Below are 7,324 nucleotides of genomic sequence, written 5' to 3' on the forward strand. Positions count from 1 at the left end.
TGTAAATTAGCCCTTAAATGCCCCATGCTTTCCATAATTTAGAGTTAGGCCTCTATCACATTTCCTCATCCATGGAATTTACACCTTTGCAGCCTCAACGTTCCCAAGTACAACAGAGACATATCTATCATCCATCTAAAAGAATTGTGTTATTGAAGTACAGGATCTCATTGTCTGCATCTAAATGAACCTATGAAAGAAGGAGCACTCAGTTACTGAAACAGAAGGAAATTACGTGTTCTGAATTACATATTACAGACAAGTACAATGCACAGATTTGATCTTACATTCATCAATCTGCTTAAAAAAATCAATACATATTTTTCTTAAGCTAAAAATCTCACATCTTATAATATCCTTGACTTTAGCTGTATGAAATCACAGTGATTTGAATGCTCCCTGTAACACCACATTGGCCTAAACAGAAGAATCATTCAATCAGTTCAAGAAGTAATTGCAGGACAAATTATGTACGTAGTATGAGTTCCAGACTTTTTCTTATGCTTTTATTAAATTCTTGTAAATATTCATTTCTCTAAAGGCAGCTGTCACATGAAGCATGGGTTTTAGTAGCATTTGAAACTCTAAATCCTTGTTGGGGTCTTCAAATTATTTAGCCCAAACCCCAAAGCCTGCAAAAGAGGGCAAACTGAGTGGCCCTCCTTGACCCTCAAGGAGAAGGCTTGAGATGCTCTGGAGCTGTAATTTCTCAATAGAAGCACTCACAGGCACAGCAGTCAGGGGCAGGGCAGAAAAAGCATTTATAGAAGTTGTGCTCCCCAGACTTACTTTACTGGCTTGTCTTGTACAGTGCTGGAAACTTGGGAAGTGGCAGCACAAAATTTCTTGGTAACTTGGTAACTGGGAGCATTTGAACTCTGATTACTTGCCAGTGAGTATGACAGTCATCAAAGAAAACCAGAAAGTGAGTGAATACCAAATAACTGTAATCAAGTAAGTGGGGTTCCTCAGTTCTGTGATATGTGCAGGTTATTATTTGCACTGAAGACTAAAAAGAAACGTGAACAGGGCTCAGCAGAAAGTAACCAGTGTAGATTTTCTTGTGTCAGAGATTAATTTAATATTTAGAGCCACAGTCCTGCAAAGGCATGACATCTGTGACTTGTCACCTGAACTTCTCCCTGCATACCTGGAATTTGCTTCAAAACAAGAGTCCTGGGCATTTTTCTTTTAAATATTTTCTTTTTGACATTACTAATGTAAGGAGAACAGGTCACTTTTTTGTTGCTATTTATATTAATTCAGATTATTTTAATTAACTGAAGAAATGATGTTTAAGAAAATAAAACCAGGTAGTTCAAGGGGCTTGGGATTTTATGGGTGACAGGTTGGTTTGGTTTTGTTTTGTTTTCATAAAAAGCAGAACAAACAATCTCATGATAGAAAGAGGACAGCTAATTAAAATCTGGACAGATAATCTTACTCTTTTTGAAGGGTTGCTTTTTAAAGTGCAACACCACAATTAGATTATTCCACCAAGTTTCATGAAGTGGGTCAGTTAAATCAGTGCCTCTCTGTTTCTTATCTAGTGAAAATCTGGAGTGACTTTTGGAAGGAAAAAAGTAAGGTGTCTGAAACAACTTTTAATAAATATTACCTAATTCTGGAATAAAAAAATTGAAAGATGTTGATAATATTTTTGATAATTTGAAAATATTTCTTACATTCTTGCTTGGCAAAAGAGCACCATCTACTGATCATCACTCTGAAATTCCTGTATGATGTTTCCTTTGCATGTGTTTTATTTGTGTGCAACGTCACAATCTTAACTCCAGAAGTTCTGGATGACTCTTGAACACATGTAAAAGAAAGCTTGTGCACCTTCAGCCATCAGCTAATACCACTGTGATGTTTGATTGTTTTAGTAGCCAGTAACACCTTAGCAGCAGGAAGCAAACTGAGCTTCAGATCCAAGGCACAGAGGGCCCCAGGGAGGATTGTCCCAGCCTTGTCTCACAACCCAGGGGTGGTAGCCAAGGCTGTAGAGCCTGTGGGTGCATTCAGGGCCTTAACTGCAGCAAGAAAGCTTAGCTATAAATAGGTTTTCTTTGCTCATTTTTCTTTTGTACTTTTGATACAATTTGAGTTCTTAAAAAGCTCTAGTGCTGTTCTGAGAAACAATTTCAGAAAACTGGTGTGCTGGTGATTGCTGTCATCCTATGAGTGATGGGCCTATTTCTCCAGTGTCTCACACCTGATGTGATTGTGATGATTGTCTCTAAACCAGAATGTGAGGAGCTGAACCAAGAGCTCCCACAGCTGCCTGCACAGCTACAGCTTGAAATGCCAGCTAGATTTGCATGACTGGCACCCTTGCCCTCTGTGGGTCTGGCACAGAGTGGAATTCATTTCATATCTATTATCTGCTCATGCAATTATGCCTCTCTGTGAGTCACTGAAGAATTATATATTCCTCATACATCATCTACTTCTCATGTATTGTCCTTGTCAGGCCACAGCACAGCAGCTAGAGCTGAAAGGTATCATTACTCAATAATTTCTTGCTTGACTCAACCTCCAATTTTTGAATTTCTAGTCCCAGGGACATGTATTCATGGGAACATCTCAATTGGCTGGGGGAGGAGTTGTTTAAAGAACATTTCTAGATGTTGTAGCTCCAGGGTAAAAACTTAAAATCATGACTCATTTGCATTCAAGATACTCTACTACCCTGCCTATAAATAAAATCATCAGTCTTTTGGGTTTGAGGGTTTTTTTAATTATACACTGGAACTTTCATTGAACAGATTTCCTTTTCTCCTGGTAGGGTAGATGATTATTTCTATATTCCTGTATGCAAAGACTGAAAAATCTCTTTCCTCCATTAAAAGAAAAAAATAAAACCTGACAGATGGATATGGCACAGCCTCTCTGACCTGCACCATCATCTGACTGATCTAATGAGGAAACAGTAGAAAGCTGAGTCCAAGTCAAATATAAGTTGCCTATATATATAAATATACTGAAGGAGTGGAGAAAAAAGAATAAAGCAGAGCCATGTACATGGGTAAAACATGTTTACATAGGTAAAACCAGAGGCTCTAAGGTTTGTGGTCAGATATTAAGCAGATAAATTACAGCCATCTATAGGCTTATATATATCACTGTGTGAGATAATTTCAAGGTATATGATAAATTCATAGATAGGGCTTGCAGATCACCTTTTGTTGAAATGCAGGATTAAGTTGCAATGCTAGGATGGAATGAATGGCTAAATGGGTCAGGAAATGCAGTTTCATGTATCTACAAGCAACAAAAATGTGGTTGAATTATCTTTTTTTCTTTTTTTTTTTTCATTTAAAGTATTTCAATTTCCATGGTTAGTTTGTTGGAGGAGCATCCCATTGTTATTTTGCATATAAAGAAAATTTTGCTTGTATTTTCTGTTTTCTAGCTACTCCTCAAGTCCCTCTGATTCCCTCCCCTTGTGCCAAGGGTCTTGTGGAGTTACTCTAGTGAGGAAAAAGCCATAGATGTTTAGATTCATAGATTGAATTAGAACATCCACCATCAGACCATGCCACGAGAGTAAGGACCACTTTCTCATTTTATTGGAAATGCAGAAACAATCTTCACTGAAGTGGGGCCAGAGTCCTGCATTGTTGTGTCACCCCGGGAGGTGACAGATCCCTCAACTCCAACTGTGACTCATGCTGCCCTTCAGCCCTGCTGCTCAGGTTTATTTCTTCTGGGTCTCCTGGGGCTCACCTTCCTCATGCTTTAAAGTTTCCTTCTTACTGCTGAGGAGGACTTTTAGGAGAAGGAAGTGCTCTGGAGTGCACTCTGGAGTTCACTCTGAGCCCAGTAGTGCCTGACATCTCCCTGTTCCAGCTGCTGCTGCAGCCTGTTTCCTCCAGGGGTCTGCAGGTTGGCTGAGGGTGGCACGAAGGGCTAAGCTGCTCTCTCTGCCTCTGACAAATCATTCACACAAAGCCAGGCAGATTCCAGTGAACAGAATCAGCTTTGGCTGTCAGACAGCTCCGTGTAAAAATTGACTTTGAGAAGGTCAATATGAACCACTATAAACCAACTGAGCCAGGCAGACTCCGGTGTACAAAATCAGCTTTGGCTCTCAGAGAGCTCTGTGCAAAAATTGACTTTGAGAGGGTCAATATGAACCACTATAAACCAACTACCTCTTCTATTCATAACTACATTTGAAAATTTGGCCTTAAACAATCTGACTTACATGGTGAGTCAGGGATGCTTTCTGTTTTTCTGTCAAAAATGTAGTAGGCTATTGATCTGAGAACTCCAGAAGGCCTTTGGGATACAGCCACTAAGAGGAAACAGAAAGCAGTGGAAGTTATTATGGAAAATATGGTTTCAACTACTTTAATTAACAATAAACTGCACCTCCACCAGAAAAGATTTGAGATGAAAGGCTACCTATTTTTTTGAGGTAAGCAATTGCACTTGAGAGGTCATAAGTCCTACTAAATTTTTGGCAAGCTTAGTGCCCTGCAGTTCTGATTTCTTATTACATAATGTTCAATACATGTCAAGTGCAGAATACATTGTGTATCTATTGTGTGCTATAATAGTGCATGTCTCCGTGGCAAGACAAGAGTCCTGGATATTTATAACTTTCTCAGAAACCCTGAAATCACATCACAGATTATAAAAGATACTTTAATAAAATAAATAAAAGAAAATGGGCAGAACTAAAACCAAAATGCACAGATATAACACAATAAAATTTTAACAGAAGTTTTAGTAGATGGTTTTCTGGCTCCATCTGGTGTTTATTTTACAAAATTTCTATCTCAAGGCAGTAGGATTTCCCTTTCCAGCTGCACACGGGAAATGAAGAGTGGTATTAAAAAGACAGTTAAACATACATATTCTGAAGACTTACATTCAAAGTTGTATATTACTTATTATGAAAGTAAAAAGAGAATACTTTTTAAATTTAGTTTTTATATCCTGTGACTTAAATAATTTCATCTCTGAGAAAGATCTTCTATAGCAAACTTATAATTTCTCCTTAGGATACCAGTTAGAATGCCAAAATACTACTCCTCCCTACCAACCTTGATTTGCTTGCATCTCATGAGTGGCTAAATCAATACTACTGCTTTATTCAAATAAACTCTCAGATATTTGCAACACAACTATCATAAGTTTTCACATCAAATATTTTATTGGTGCTGCTTTCAGATCTGACAATCACATATTTACTGCCTGTACAGAAAAATCACCTGCTTCACTTGGTTTGTAATAGTTTCTAGGAGGAGTTGATCCATCCCTGTCCCAGGAGTTGAAGCCACACTAATGAGTCTGTAGTTTCCTGAGCCTTCTTTTGGGCCCTTCTTGTAGATGTGTCTGACATTTGCTCTCTTCCAGTCATTAAAGATATCTTCTGATCTCCGTAACTTTTAATTATAAATTTTAATATTATCCACAGTGGTCCTGCAACAATGTCAGCCACTTCTCTCACACTGGGGCAAATTTTGTCCAGCACATAGACTCATAGGCATATCAGAATATAAACTCTTCTTTGTTAGCAATTCTCACAGTGTTATGACAGAACACCCTTCTTTTTCCACTGGGCCTAACATATAAATATCCTTGCCCTAGTATGTTCATAACCCAGCAAACTTATTGAAAATGCAGAGTAAATTAAATGTTATCCTTTAAAAAAGATATTCTCACTTTCCATAGAGTGCAGTATGTATGTACTGCACATGCTCTATAAAACAATATTAAATCAACATGAATGCATCTTCAAATATGATTTAGCAATTGAGAATCGTGTTGAGTAGCCAGTACTTCCTGACAAATAAGCTTTTTGTACAATCAGGGGCTTGATTGTACTTGCAGAATACCAGAGTATAGTAGATAACATTGAGAAAGTCTTCCCTAGCAGCAAAAAAAAGTAGGTTTGGGTTGGTTTTTTGGGGATTTTTGGTTTAGCTTCTCCCCAGCACAGCCCCATTTATAAAAGCATAATTGTTACATTTATAACTACCAGACTGAGCTCTTCCTTCCACTAACGTATACCATCCGCAGCACCACCCTCTACACTCTCTGACCCAAAATGATTCAGCATTGGCTGATGCAAATGCAATAGTTTTACTTTAAAGGAAAAAAAAAAAAAAATTGGCAGTCCTCTAAATGTCACAGAGGAAATTTATGGCATGTAGGAAAATAACCATGTAGAGTAACGTTGCGCCAAGACTCAACACATGTTGTATTCATTATAGCCTAAGTATAATAACAACATTTTTAATGAACCTTATCTCCCTGTGATAATACTATGGAGGCATTATAACTGCTAAAAGCCTTGTTTGCCCCATCTGGTTTCTGACATGTGCTCCGGCTGGAGTCTAATATTATCTGAGTGCTCTGATCCTGCACACATGGAGAAGGCTTCAGTATTAGGAAAATAGTTTTTAGCAGCTCATTTGTTCCTCTTTCCAGAACGAAGCTCATTTGTGAGACCCCTGGAAGAGTCAGTCATTGCAGAGGACAAGGCAGCCCAGCCCTGGCTCTTGTACCACATCCATTCAAATCTTTGTGTCATTTCCAGCTGTCAGCTCTCTCTCTCAGGGACGGAAGAACATAACACCTTTGGGACACTTTGAAATTCAGGAAAAAGTGGTCTCAAGTCCAGGTCCTTACCTGTGTATCACCAGAACAAAAAAAAAAAGGTGTTACTTAGTATCTTTCTGTGGTTTTTTTCCCCCTGAAGTGGTTAGGAGATACTTTACTTCACCAAGGTACCTTCCTCAGAAAGGAAGATGCTACATATTTTCTGTTAGATGGAGAATTGGAGCTTTCTGGGAACTGAGATGTAATGTGAGTTAACTTGCTTTCAGGGTAGAGTTTGCCAACAGCTCAAAAATATACATATCTCATGGGGGGAGTTTGGTTTAGTTTTGTTTTTGTTTTGTTTGGGGTGGTTTTTTTGTTTTGGTTTTTTTTTTTATTTGTTTTTTGGTTTGGGGTTTTTGTTTGTTTTTGTTTTGGTGTGGTTTTTTGAAGGTTTTTTGTTAGGTTTTTTTTACTTTTTTTGGGATTTTTTTGTCTGAAAATTTGCGCGGGGGGGCTGGGGGTGGAAGAGTTTTGAAATAAATTGCGATAAAGCCTGCGATCTCTTACTAACTCGCTGCTGGAGAACTTTTCCTAACTGATATTTACTGCCCAAATCTCAATGAATTAAGCGTAGCCATTAAAAGAAGCTGAACCCAAAGTGATTCACAAAGAACAACTACTCATGCATCCTAAAAAAAGCCCAAAACAACCTCCACAGGGGGAGCCGGCAATGGCGCGGTCGCGGCTCCCCCTCACGCCGGGGCGC

This window comes from Geospiza fortis, unplaced genomic scaffold (assembly GCF_000277835.1).
Source record: "Geospiza fortis unplaced genomic scaffold, GeoFor_1.0 scaffold10, whole genome shotgun sequence".
Lineage (NCBI taxonomy): Eukaryota > Metazoa > Chordata > Aves > Passeriformes > Thraupidae > Geospiza > Geospiza fortis.